Below are 15,291 nucleotides of genomic sequence, written 5' to 3'. Positions count from 1 at the left end.
CGTAATCGAAAATGATTCTTAAACATTGTTTTTTCGAAGGATTATATTTCAAAAATCTCTTTATTTTTCACATGTAACAAAAACATTCGAAATAGAAATCTTATTGACTTTTCTGGAAATATATCTATTATTATTTTATTAAGTACAGAGGAAAAAAGTCACTTGCACACGTTGGTTTTTTCTTCTACATGATTCATACCTATATCCGTAAATTGAATTCAGAATATTGCACTCATCCAATTCCTTATTGTCAATTACGTTTATATCACTTTTTAACCGAGCGCCTTCTAAAAAAAAGTATATTAAAGATACTAAAGAAGAATTGGATATTGCATATTGGATATATTCTGTAGATAGGTTGCATCGCGAGATGCATCGTTTCTCGAGGAATACAATATATTTCGACTTGTTACTAGGTATTATACATATGTACTGACATTTACCGTTCGTATATATCCTTAAAAGGCGCATTGCAAAGTGCGTGCCTCATATGCAACTGAATAATGCGTTTGCATCTATATGTGTGTACGCACAGTGAGGAAAAGTGAATGCACGCCGATCTGTTTTTACCGTTACGCAGGCACGCCGGGATTATGTCTGCTTCGTGAATAAGACGTACAAATAAGAGAATCGACTTCCCGATCGTTTACGTGTCGTCGCCTCGACGGAATATATGAGCCCTCTTAAGGGTTCTTTTGCCTTCTATTTTCAGTAGCAATAACAGCAGAAGCAACAGTGGGGTAGACACTTTATGACGTTCCGAACGAGAGAAACTGCGAAATATATCGCATATCTCAGTTTATGTCGCTAATTTTTTATCGGGAATTATTTTCAGACGAATTTTTACGATTATGATTGAAACAATATTTTTAATTAATAATTCATTATAATACTATGATGACTATCTCGAAGCTTTTTAAATCAAGCAAAGTAATTTAAATTTTTGGAAATTTTAAATTAATATTTAACTTGAACATAAATACATAAGATTTCCTTCATCCTTTGCAATTACTATGTCAGTCAATGACATTTGATGCACAATTTGTTTCCCATTTATGTTAGGGATTTGACTAACGTCGTAAAAAAGTGTTTTAATGATTTTTAACAATTAAATTTTTTAACAAAAATGAATAATGATTTATATTTTAATTAATTTTAAATTGCTTTTATTTTAGTTATAATTTGTTTAATTGTAATCACCGTGTAATTGCTATGTTATTCGTGTAATATAAAAAATTAAAAATCACAAAGAAAAATTAATCGGATTTCTGTTTGAAAAAATATTTCAAAATTCGTCAGCAAATTTATATGAGAGTGTAATGAAAAATTTACGTAGTAAGTTATATAGAATAATATATACTAAATAAAAAAATATTATATTAAAAATTGTTTTTTAATAGATAAAAAAATCGATTAATTCATGAATATGTGCAAGTATTAAATTGATTCCCTAATTGTAATTAATATTAGGATTCTCTTCTTCTTAAAATTATGCATAATTTGTATATCTGTGAGTAGATTAACTATTTATGTTTATTAATTAGCTAAAAAATATGTGCATTATATTTGATTTGCAAAATATAAAAATCTCAAGATAATGCTTTTCTGTTATTCATGTCAATAACGATATTTCTTTTAAATAATTAAGCTTAAATAATATAAATAAATTCACACACAATTATAAGAAAGGCCATAAAAATTCCAATAACGTTAAATATCAGTACGATTAAAAATATATGTTCTTTAGGATCATAAGATTCTTCTCTTAATGGTTCTTGACAAAATAAATGACCGCGCTTAATCTAGACCAATTTCTGTCCTAAGAAATATACGCTTATAAATTATTCATTTCCGGAAGGAAAACAAATTCACTACTTTAACAATTTATTCCGAAAGCGAGTTAAGTCTTAGCATTGAAGTATGAAGAATTTAGATAAAACACAGATATGAAATTGATGCGATATGTCAATCAATATAAACAATTTTTTTTCCTCTTTTCTTAATTAAACTCAAACGACTCAATTTCTATATTTATAAACGTGTATTCCAATGCAGAAATAAAATATATAGTTTCCTGCGAGCAAGTCCGTTAGCATTCCAAAAAAGTTCAACGTGTCCCACGGCTGCTGAAATTGATGCTATAAATAAAACGACGTGTAATGACCGAGGAGATTGAATATCTTTCGCGCGCACGACCATATTTATCAGCCTTTCCAATCAACGAAAGTCGATGCGTTAACATCGAGGTAAATGTCAGACCGCGACAGGAAGCGCTGTCGTCTGGTTTTTCCCGTTTTTATACGAGTATATCTCGCCGCTGCCACTCGCGCAATAATTTCGCTTCGCGATGGAAAATGCGATTTTCCGCGCAGGCCACGATATTGACAATCTGAGTTGAATTAACGCCGATATCGGCGATACGTTGAAGCAGAGCGGAGCAGAGAAGTGCAGACCGTGAATATTTCGAACGTGAAACATCGATAATCGTTATCGCGAGCAGAGAATACATCGGAACAGAGAAAGGATGGCGTATGATTTATGCCGAGAAATTTCACCGAGTATATATATGCATATCTCTTTACGTGCCTCTCGAGATCGTCGTTGCGATATCAGCGTAATCCTTCCTTCAGAATGACTCTATCTCACGCGACAACATAATGTAAGCACGTGGAAGCGTCTCTATTAAGAGCTGTTAAAGGCGTAAGGGCGCTCGATTAATGTTCACAGCCGATCGCAGTAAGATCGCTAAACTAGGATACTTATCCTTTATAGCCTATTTCAGCTATAACTGCTAAATTGGTTATTCAATGTATTCTATGCTAATAAAAGGCATTATAACGTACCGTGAAGATATTAAAATGTGCAAGGCAGATTTTGTAAAATTATTGTTTTGAAGAAACTTTAAAAATTGAAATATGGGCTTCAAAAAAAAAATTTATCTATAAAACTTTTCACGAACAGTTAAGTATATGCGAATAAAACTCAAGTTTCGTGCTTATTTTTTAAACAAAACGTGTGTGTCCGAAAAAGAATATATATCATGTTTAAATATAATGGCACGTAATCTAGTTGTAAATTCAAAAACTCGGACAGAAAACGAAATAATATTTAGTGTGTTTAAATTTTTCACTTGCCGGATGCGATGATTGCTCGAGGTCACCGAAAGAGAGTTAATAGTGATACTTTATATGATTCCGATTATTCTTCGAAGCCTTTCTGACATATATTTTCGTCGCCTCTTTTTTCGAGATTATTACGTTCGAATAGTGCTAATGGGAAATTAATGAGAATTTATCGATGATTTAATCAATTATTTTATACAAGAATATAAATGAAGATATTATGCAGAATAGAAGATAAATATGTAGAAAGAGTAAAGTATACACACATACCCATACTTGAATATAATAATATATTTTCTATTCAAAAGAGTAAAAAGAAACGGATAGAGACACTCTAATGTCATTTAATTCTAAAATATATATTAAACATAATTCCCGTATTGTCTTTTTTTCCTAAAAGAATTAATTGTTAAAAAAATCTTGTTTTATATGTTTTAAACGTATCAATTTTTTCAAAGTGATTTAACCACTGGTGCCTTGTATCCTTTGATGTCTTGAATACGTTTTCCTGCAAAGCGTTTTCGCCATTCAATTTCAAATATGCTGCGTAATAAAAATATCGAATGGCTGCTTGATTCGACGAAAAAAGTTTTTGTTAAACGTATTTTACAGAGTCGGCACACGAGCGAATAGTCTACGCTTTGCCAATGATTATCCGTTCGTTTCGGCGTACACTTAAGAGAAGTCGTTTCACTGATAGCCGATGGCGAGAGTATTTCCTACGCGAATATGTGCAAGCATTCGTTATCCGCGTTTGTCAATGGACAGCGACTTTGATTACTCATGTACCAACCACCGAGCGTTTGTGTATCGGAAGCTTTCTCCGATAAGGTTGTCATTTTCGACGAAGAGGGAGGATAGAGTGAGATAGAGAGAAATGCTCGGAAAATTCGTTAATTACGTTCCAACATTTAGGAGATTATAATTAAGCTATTTTAATTAAGATTAGCGATAACGCTCGCGTGAACAACGCGTCCGTTAGGCTTGATTTCCTAGAAATTAATTTTAATGTGATGTTCCAACTGACAAACAAGATTATTCGTCGGAGAAAATTAATTTTTAATTATTTAGATTTTTTAAATTCTATATTGTCTTTTAAACCTTATAATTTTCTGTTGCATTACAAATTAAATTAAATTTAAAAAAATATATATATAATAAATTTTTCTTAAAATTTTCATAAAAATTAAAATAAATTTCAATAAATAATAAAAGTGACTAAGTAATTAAGATTTAATAAGAAATTAGTTGACAAGAGTAAAATCTAGAATATAGCGCATGGAAAATTCATAATAAAAATAATGCATTATCATAAATGATTTTCTGCAACATGCTTTCTATAATTTAGATTCACATCACGTACATCGCTAATTGACAATTGTATTGATATGATTGTTGGATTTTTCCAATTCAAGAACATTTGTTGCTTTGGCGAGTCTGACTATGACAGAACTATTAACCTTTCGCGATCCGAGATAGCGTTGAGAAATGGGTCGATATCAAGTATTGTACAATTATTTGAACATTATTCATACTTAGTATGATAATCATTTTTCTTTTATTACAATTACTTATTAATATAAATTATAATTACTTATTTAGATATTTAAAAAAATTAACACGAAGACATATAAAAATAAATGTATAAAATGTATGTCAAACTTGAATTACATTTTAAAGATTAATTTTTTTGTAAATCAAATTTTTAATATGTTAAAATTATTCTTAAAAATATAGAAAGATTTAATTATTAAGAATTAAATCTTGAAATAAAATTAATATCTTTATCTTTAAAAGTTTTAAGAATGTCAAGAGTTAAAACATTTAATGTATTAAGAATTATATATTGCAATCGATAATAATGTTGTCTCGAATTAAGTAGAAAAGATTTTTGCAGCAAACTTGAGCAAACTAGAGACACAATTCTGTTTAATAAAAGCTCGTATATATTGGAAAATATTAATCTTTGAATGAGAAATTGCACGACCAGATGTTTGCTCGACTTGGCTCTCGTGCTGTTCGTATACAGATATTTCATCGAAAAAAAGAGAAAGAGATAAAGTATCTGTATTTTCTTAATATGGTTTATTACACATCGTGACGCAATCACTTAAAGAAACTGCGTAAATGCGTACCATCGCATCGTAGAATGATTCAAATGCATTTCGTATTTGGAGTTACTCAAAGCAAATTGCGATTGCATCGGATGATACATACGCCTGAGAATATTTGAGAGAATCATATGTTGTTCATCATGATTTGATGCTCTCGTTTCTTCGAATTATTTGCAGAATGCGGGCATTGATTTTTCTTTACGCATTCCATATAATTAATGCAATGCAGCTAAGATTATATTATCCGGGGAAATTAATGATACACTCTCTTTTGCTGACCTGTTTTATTAATTTAATGAAAAATTTAAGTCCACGAAAGAAAAACTATTTTGAGTCTAACGCAATGATTAATGCAAAGAATATTTTAGTATTAATGTGAGAAATTGAAATAGAAATTGAAATTTCGAAGATCGAACTGATAAGCCGTTCAAAAAGTAAAAAAATTCAACCTTCTAATTAAAATTATTGTTTTCTGCAATATTAAAATTGTTTATCTATTCCAAAATTAAGCTTTGCGTTCAATTAATATATCAGCGTATTAAATTCGAATTATCTTATTATCTTATTAATTATCTTATTCTTTTTTCCATAAATTAAACAATTAAAATGTGCATGTTGAAAAATATGTTGAAAGAAAAGGCGATAAATTTGGACACCCTATAGAATCAGTCGGAGAGTTGAGATTTATCCCGAGAGTTACTATTTTCGGTTAGTTAAAATGGCTCGAGTGTGCGAGATGACCGATGGTGATCGTGTCTTCTTCGACTTTCGTCGCTTCTGAATTCTCTCGCTTTGCACGAATCTACGATGATTCACTGCAAGTTGACCTCTCCCTAAATAACGCGACGTTAGCAGAACGAATTCAATAACACGAAGTAAAATAAATTCTCGGATTAATTAATATAATCAGGAGACACATATTTTATGTGCCAAACATCTTGACGCGCAATGAATATCGTGTAATGCAAATAATTTTTTTAATAAGTAGGTATACCCTTACCACGAAAATTTAAATGGAGGATTTTGCAAATATTTTCATACATTATAATTTTTTATACATTAATTTAATTGTAATTGTGCGATTAATAACTAATAATGTATTTAATATAGAAGTTTGCACAATTAAAACATTAAGAACTCTCGTTAACTACGCGATAAATAAATCTTTGTTGCCAGCAAAGACCACAAATCTGTACACGTGGACGAACATAATACGGTGCAGTTAGAATGTGAGAGTAGAAGCCTTTCGAAACGACGGCTCTAAGCGCATTCCTTAGGATTGTAATCTCGGCGTTTCTCAGGTGATTAGTAAATCCGCTTCTCTCTCGTTTTCTTTCCAGATTTCGCTTTATCGACAACCAGTGACCATATTTCTATTTCATCTATTCTATTCTACTTTTTCATTTTATTTACTGCATTTTATTTTATTTTTAAAAAATGTAGCCAAATATTTTAATATCAGCGAGGAGAGAGTGCGCAATTTATTTATAAGTACACTTTAAGCTGCTAGATTTATTTCCATGATAAACTTTATTGACATGTTATAAATATAAATGCGTTTTATCTAGTATAATATAATCTATAATTATGCAATTACTGGCTTGTTTTGTATATTTCGCAGCAAGACCACATGCGTACATGATATTTAAGAACGTTATGCAACAATAAGCGTAATGAAATTTGCGCGATGTATCATTATTAGGAATTATTAATCACATGCTTTTTCGATGGTGCATAATGATATTTATTAATCAATAATTTATTTTACTGTAGAGTAATAATTTAGATCGACACTGTAAGATATTGATTTTATTTTTTGAAGAAATTTAACCAAAAGGAGTTGCTATAAAAAATTAACATATATATTCCGAATTTAAATAAGCATAATTCTAAAATTTTTTCGCGAAAAGATCTTCAAGTCATAAATCGTGAAATAAAATTCTGAAAGCGCAAACGCAATATTTCTTTTCTTTTTTTTTCCTCTTCCTCTCTTTAGGACATTCTGTAACTGAGTACGAGTCGCACAGCAGGTGCATCTTTGCTAAGAATCCCCTATATCTTCAACAGCGTGCACTTTGTCTGGTCTCGTACGTATCCCGGAGCCGGTGCATCCCGGCTGAGTTTGTATTTATCTGAGAGTGTAGTTTGACCATGGCCGTATATATTTCAGAGCGTCTCGGCCCCTCGGTCGTGCTACATATGTACGCGTTCTAGCTCTCTGATACACCTTACTCCAACAACCGAACAGTCACTATTTCTTGTGTACTTGTTGCACGAGTGTTCAACCGAGTAGCACGTTTCGCTCTTTCTCTTTACGATTACATTTTCTTATAAAAATCTTCCACGGAACATCTACGCGGCATTAATCGGCATTTTAGATCATATATTATATTATGCAAACACAAGAAATAACTGTGTTAATTTGTACTCATTTGTATTGTATTTCTAGTATAGTCTATTATGTTTTTTGTCACAACATTCAGAAAGCAGATTTTTGAATAAATTAATATATAGTGCGTAAATAATGCGCCAAACAGGTTAAATGCTCGAGTAATATTTCAGTCAATTATTACAACGCAGCAAATAAACAAATGAATAAATAATTGTATATTTATAAGAGAAAATAATTAAAGAGGATGCTTAATATGTAATATTTTATGATTTAAATGAGCTCTATCATACTATCTTATATGACATCAACATTGTTAAAATTGATTCACGCTCAATGTTAAATCAATTGAATAAATTCTCGGAGTTCACTAATAATGCAACAGATAAATAAAGGCTAGATGCAACTGTTTATTCAATGTCGTACGAAAAAAAAAACATTTTAGCATTTGACACGTGTAAAACTTTCTGATTTTTTTTAGGCGGACTATTAATAATTACTATTATACGACGTCGGCGACACGTTAAACAAGTTAAATGCTAGAGCAGCAGAATAAATTATCCAACCTGTCGAAATAAATAAGCAAAGAAAAAAAATCAAAGATTATATATTTATTCAGTCGCGAGAAAATACTTCTTGGAAGTTGAAATATGTAAAACTCGTCGATAGCAGAATCGTACGCGAATGTTTATTTTTTTCTACGAATCCGAAATTTCGTCATATCACGGCGAAGGTTGACCGGCTTGTCAGTGACAGGATCATATCTTACCGGCTAACATAATTGGCACGCGTAATTAAATGTAAAATTAAATCCAACACTATTTTAAAGCGAAGGCAATATCGTAATTCACCGTCTGAAGCGGTCTCGATTGATCCGAATTGCTGGGCTTTTAAGTAACGAGACGCGAGATTTCCTTTGCAGCATCTTGCGCGTTGCAACGAGCAGATGTGACACACTTCTGCTATACTTGGCCTCGGGTGACACGACTATGTTCGGGAACAATGAAAGTTTATCGATTCAACGAGGACCATCGCGATAATAATCATAGCAATACCGTAATTTAAATTGAAGGATTGAAGGTTCCGTGTTTTGCTGTAGATTGATGGCATTAAGAATAGTTACATTCAATTGATAATAAATAATTTAAACACTTACAAAGAAATGAATAATTATGTATACATAGCCGAGGAATTTTTCTGCTCGAATTATTAATAATTAATTAATAAAATTATCTATTATTTTTTAAGTAGATTGAAGATTTAAATCAGAATTAATATAATTTTGACAAAATAGATTATTTTACTGCGTTAATTTAAAAAATATCGATATCTTCAAATATTATCAGATATAAAATAGAAATTATCGAACATTATTTACAGTTTCTCTATCTTCCTTTCTCTATATTTTTCTCTAATAATAATTGATTAACAAAAGTTTCTTTCCTTATATGCATGTCTCAAGGTGTTTATTATTATTTCATCTCAAGGTCAGAAACGTTTTATCAAGGTATGACTAAATCGCCGGTTAGCAAGCCACTTATAATACTGAATTTTCAATGTATGTACGTCACTCTTGTTTGGAAATTATGGATACCGTCACGTCAGAATTATGAGGTGATGCAGTTTTTTTTTGTTATTATCTTGTCGTTTTTTGAAATATCGTACATCGAATCAAAAATCAAAGTTGGCTCTGTGCCTGAGACGTAGAGCGCTTTTTCCGGCACACATTTCCTGTTTGTCTCTCACACAATAATTTATATACCATTTATTATCTGTAATAATTTATTTCTCGTTGACCTTCGTTTAGGCTATCATGACGAAACTTCGAGAGCATCGTTCTGATATCTCGCACGTGTGTTACGTATAAATATGAGATAATAATTATTTTTATATATTAATATATATTACCTTAGCTGAAATTATCATCTAAAAAAATAAATTTATCTCAGAGGGATTTTCCAACAATAAATCATAGGAAAGAAACTTTTCTAAAGTATCTATAGAACCTGAAAGATTCAACCTTTGTTTTATATTATATCATTTAAATTGCCAACGAATTCTTTTCTATAAAATGTCATTGTTAACCCTTTCTTTCATTCTTACATCTCGTTTCTCCAAAACGTATTGGATTATTACAAAATCTCCTTTCGTTCTCGTTCTCTCCATACACTTTTATCACGTTAACGTTAGATTTACTTGTTTTTTTTTTTTTTTTTTTTTTTTTTAATACATTGAAACCCTCTTGTGCGTAATTACGTAGTATCGTTTAGTATCATTCGGACAAAGCTGTACGTGCGTACGCGCTTCGTTTTCATCTTCCGCTTCGCCGTCGTCGCCGCGGGCGGGCCGCGTTTGTGTCACGCAGGAAAAAGCACGAGCGGTCGAGTCTCCGCTGCGAGAGATTCAGCGGGGTCAATGAATCTGATCTGAAAAGCGGCGTGTACTCTCGCGGTGGCTGAGCTCGTGGGAGCCGCAGCCGTGGGGAACTACACAGTCGCGACCTCGAGGCCTCCACTCCCGGAGGCGACGACGGCGGCGGCGGCTTCTGCTCTCTTCTTATTCTCTTCTTCGCTGTCTTATTTTTCCCGCTGCAGATGCACCGCGATGGAATCATATGTTCGCGAACTCGCTCGCGACGACGTCGCTCCAAAAAAATTCCGAAGGAGATCACCGACAATGTTCTTTTAAAATATAATCAAAAATAAACTCCCTATATTTTGGGAAAAATTGGAGCTGTTAAATTCAAGATTGTAAGATTTCAATTAAAAAAAAATAAAAATGTATATTTTGATATAACAATAAATATTTTTCTAAGTGTGTAAGTGCACCGGATATGCTGCACACGTTTCCAACGTTACCAGGCTCGTCGCGAAAACTATACAGAGACATATCGGAGTAATTTTGAGTCCTGTAGTCTGCGTAGTGTGTTTTGAATCGCGAATCCGTGACATATCGCGTGCATGAGCGACTCGAAGGTCCGCAACGGGAATTCCAGTACATGTTTGCAACATGTCTGGCTGTCGTCCAAGGAGGTTGTTGGAAGACACAGCGGTAATAATCGGCATGGCGAAAAGTTCGTCTGGATCGTAAGAATTAAGGCTCTGGCGCGCCGCCAGATTCACTACCACGCACAGAAATTGACATTTCCCTCCCGATAATGTTAATCGTAGACACCTGCTTCCGAGACTGACTTATGAGTCTGGACCACGCGCTAGATCGCGTGACTTTTTCTTTCTGCTCTTTCGAATAATGTATGAAATAAAACGAACACCAGCTCTCTCGGTCTCAGTCACGGACGTAAGACATACTCTGATTGGAAAGGACTTATTAGTCGTTTTAAAAGATTTTCCTTTTCTTAATAAAACCCGGTAGAATGTAATCAACAATTACTCCAAGAGTTCATTAAGATAACGAACTTATTTATGTTACATTTTTTATTTCGTTCTCTGCAGACAAATAAGCTACGAATTTTTTGACTGTCAAAAAATGACATTTGATATTATTTAGACGAAATATATGTTTGATTTTTTAATACAAAAGAGATAATATATTTCTGCTTGTTCTCAGTGTTAAATTTCACAGACAGCAAATATATTAAATCCGGTGCGCCTATGTGTACGAGGCATCTCTTACGTCGTCGATGCTGTAAAGATATATTTATATGATGTGCGATCGTTCGTTGAAAATACACGTGCGGAAAGAAAAAGCACGTCGAAATTTATCGTGACGTCTCGACGTCGCTATCTCTCGTCGGGATAAGATGAGATCGGATTCGCATTTAATGTCAGCCTCCGAGCACCAAGCTCTTTCACGCTCGCTATCGGTACTTTCGAAATTATGAGGGGCACGTTATCATTATAACGAATCTAAACGGGTTCGCAAGAAACTCGCGAAGAGGGTTTATAATACGCGGATATATTATATAATAAATTCCTTCCTCGATTTAACGCTCGGATGAATGTAAGTTATTGTGCGATTCTAAAAAAAGTGTAATTTTATTAGCTGGGGGAGATTTATTGAATATATTTCAAGCATTTCTGTAAAGTTAGCAGATCTTTATAGGTGACATTGCGAATTGAAGGACTGATTCATCTCAATCATTTTATTATTACTATATTTAAATGAGAATTATAAAAAAAATGCCATCATCATGCAAATAACATCATCTTCAAGGCTGCACAAACGCATCTTCTTCGAATAGCTGAATATTCTTGAAAATACACGAGGTCTCCGTCAATCACTTATACGCATTTTGCAATCTGCTGCATTCGTGGGTCAGCACTTGCCTTTCACGTTTAAAAGTAATATCGATATCTCTCTACTTAATATTTTCAGAATAAAAACGATTTTCAGAAGTGAATATTCCCCAAGTGCCAACTTATTGGCTAAAATTAATGTTTCAAAAAATAAAGAATGAATATTACATGAATATAGTGGTGTTTCAAGTGTATTAATATTATAAAAAGATCTGCTGATAATGAACATCTTCGTATTATGCTGTCATAGTCATACTTTTGCGTGAAGTACGAGCAGAGCCGCATGTTTTACGACGCGTCGAGATCGCCGTCGGCGCATCCTGCAAGGTCTAACGTTATTCTACCTTGGAGAACGCATTACGAAGACGTTCTCACTGACAGGAAACAATACGAACCGCCGGTAGATAAGGCTTATTCACCTTGTCCCCACACTCGTTGCCCTTCCTAATCGAGAAAATGCGTTTGCTTTTTATCGGAAGTAAAAAGAAAAGGAGAAACAAAGGTGTCTCATAAAACTGTCATCCCGATAGATTGTGGTAAATTACAACCAATCAGATAATCTTGCTTCATCAAGTTTGTAAGAATGCTATTATGATAAAGAAACGAGAAAAAATTTATCTAAACTATACATCCTCTATGTTTTGTTCCTATTTGTCATTGATTTCATCGCATATTTCTTCGTATCTGGGACATTCCGTATAAAACAATATCCGTTACAGGATGACAAAAAATATGGTATGTTCTAATGACGCCAGATATACAATAACGAATTCATATTTTATTGTATCGTTTAAACTATTTCGTCTTTTTGACGCTGAAAAACCCGCTGTATCTATCGGCGTTCCTTTAATTTGCTATCTGAGCAATCGATTGCTTGATTAACTTATAGAAAATCAAATACACGACGTTTTAATTTTTTCCAGGAAATCAGTCATTATGACATAAAACAGAAAAATGGTGTAAAGAAACGGCGTCAGAAAAAATAATAGTTGCATTAGATGCACGTTGCATCAGTGACGCTATCATGCAGAGAAAAATTATTCGACAACAATTAATAAATTATAAATAGATAGACTAAATTTGTACGTGTGCCAAAATGTCAAGAATTTATTAAAAATATGAATAGGTATAACATATATTGAATTTAGATAGATTAAAAGAATATAATTATAAAACACGTAATAATGAAAAAATAAATAATACATATATTTAAGAATCTATTTATTATAACTTAAACTTGATTTTGCAAGTTTTATTAAGTTGCTCATCTTTCATTTTCTCCCTTATTCAGTTTATACGAAATAACCATAATGCGGAATTTATAAAAAAGGCACGTACAAGGCAGGTACAAGAAGCGCGTAACATGTGCTTATCTATTCTATTGCTTCCTTTTGTTGAAGAAGACAAGCAGGTAACTATTCCATTGGATTCGCCTCCCTGTTTTCGTGCGAACCTGTCATAACGAATCCCGCTATTTTGCTACGAAAGAGCCGCGCTTAATCCCTTACCGAAGTTAACGCGTTTTATTGTGGCCCCGTCAAAAACATTCTTGTAAGAGGGTAAAAACGTTCGTTCGTTTCGTTGAACGGTCAGAGGCGTAGAAAATGACGCGTGTTTGGAATCCAAGGGGAGAAACCTGGCTTCTATATTCTTTTTTTGTTCCAACCGAGCGCACTGCTTAAAAACGTGACTCGAACCGGATTTCTAAATCCGTTCAACAACTGGCTATATTTAGAATCAAATGTCTTTTTCTCAGCATGGTACATGAACCGCAGTTTTTTCTATCTTTCTGACAGGATCCTCATCTTATGCGGCTTTATCTTGATGCGTGTTCAAAGTGACTAAGGGGCTAGAGAAGCAAAAGTAGAGTAAAAAAAATGTTGGGACTGGTCTCGTAAAAGGTTTTTTTTTTCTTATAAATCCTAGCTACATTCCGCCGAAATGACTTTCGTTTACATGAATTTTCCTGTTTCCTAGCTCGTAATCGCGCGCTTTTATCTCAACAAAAATTATTAAAGGTTTCACCTTCATATGTATTTTAATTAAATTTGGTAATTTGTAGTTTAATTGTTTATTAACTATCTATATTCATAACTATAGAAGTTGTAGATTTCTAAAGATATTCTGAAAATTTTTTAGATAATTCAAATAGAAAATAAAGACATGTTTCTTTTATGATTTTTTCTTGAAATAAAAAAAAACTCGTTAATGCTGTCACTTGTTATAACATTTTTACCGCCTATGGAAAACTTCTCCCACTTTATGGTTTAATGATATCTCGATTATTCCGAGAGTGGCAGAGATCTCGCGGCAGGTATTCAGATTATGCAAACTTTGAAATAAGTGATCGGGCTCAACGAGCCGCGGCAAGCAATGAAGACAAAGAAGTTCAAGGCAAATTGAAAGTAGAAATGAGACTCCGTTACTATGCTGATCCCGAGGAACGAATTGCATTTGAATGGAGCGCCTACATATAATATGTATCGACACGATTTCGCAGAAAATCGATATCGAACCGTATCACCTAGAATCCACAAGGTGTTTTTGAAACAAAGAATAACAAAAGGAATCCCGTAAATAATGATCACCATCGCACTCATCTCGTTTGACGTAAATTCAAATCCATTTAACATCGTAAATTAGCAGTGTAAATAGCATTCTGTCAAGCATATCGACGCATAAGTCAGCTTTAGAAACGTGACAAATATCTCGAAGACTACACTTTCTCCAAGCTTAACAAAAGCATTCTTGTCTGTTGAGCTGTGAACCTGCCCTCTCGAAAGAACCAACCACCCTCGTCCCGGTATCGAGCGATTACGAACGTCAGGTCTGTATGCATACACTCAAGAATTTTACACGTATATCATACTCCTCGTAAAGAATTGCTGAAATTCTTTGGCGAAGTGAAGGTTTCCTTCCAAGCGAACATGTTCCCATTTTATCAGAAATAATGCATTCTATTCCACCGGTCTCTGCGGCGCCACTAAGATATGAAAAAATACCTTCCCAAGCTTCTCTTTTGATGTATTCAAAAGCTTTTAAAATATCCAGAATTTAATATTTTCTTTTTTTTCACATATACAATTCTTTCTTATAATATCTTCGCTCTAATACCATCGAAATAAATGGTTAAATATTTCATTACAAGCAATTTAAAATTAAAGAATTAATCTCTATTGTACTAGAATATAAAAATATAATGATAGAATATAAAAAAAGATTATACATATATAGTAAAATCAATAGTGATAATAATTGATAATAAATCATCTCGAAAAACAAAGAACAGCGATTTTATCTATAGATTCTACGTCTCTTTAAAATCTATAATATTATATTTTACATTTATTACTCTCAAAACTGTTGGAAATTACAAAGTATTCTACGATGAACGTTGCGATCGTTTCACA

The 15,291-nt window shown here is 32.9% G+C and overlaps 1 protein-coding gene across 1 annotated transcript in view; it reads right to left on the bottom strand.

Moving 5' to 3' along the window:
- LOC114940076 (uncharacterized) overlaps positions 1-15,291 on the bottom strand; it is a 43,991-nt gene that overhangs the window by 6,108 nt on the left and 22,592 nt on the right. The window lies entirely within an intron of this gene.

Source organism: Nylanderia fulva, unplaced genomic scaffold, assembly GCF_048542155.1.
Source record: "Nylanderia fulva isolate GAGA-0341 unplaced genomic scaffold, ASM4854215v1 Scaffold49, whole genome shotgun sequence".
NCBI lineage: Eukaryota > Metazoa > Arthropoda > Insecta > Hymenoptera > Formicidae > Nylanderia > Nylanderia fulva.
This window is presented reverse-complemented; position numbering and strand designations above follow the sequence as displayed.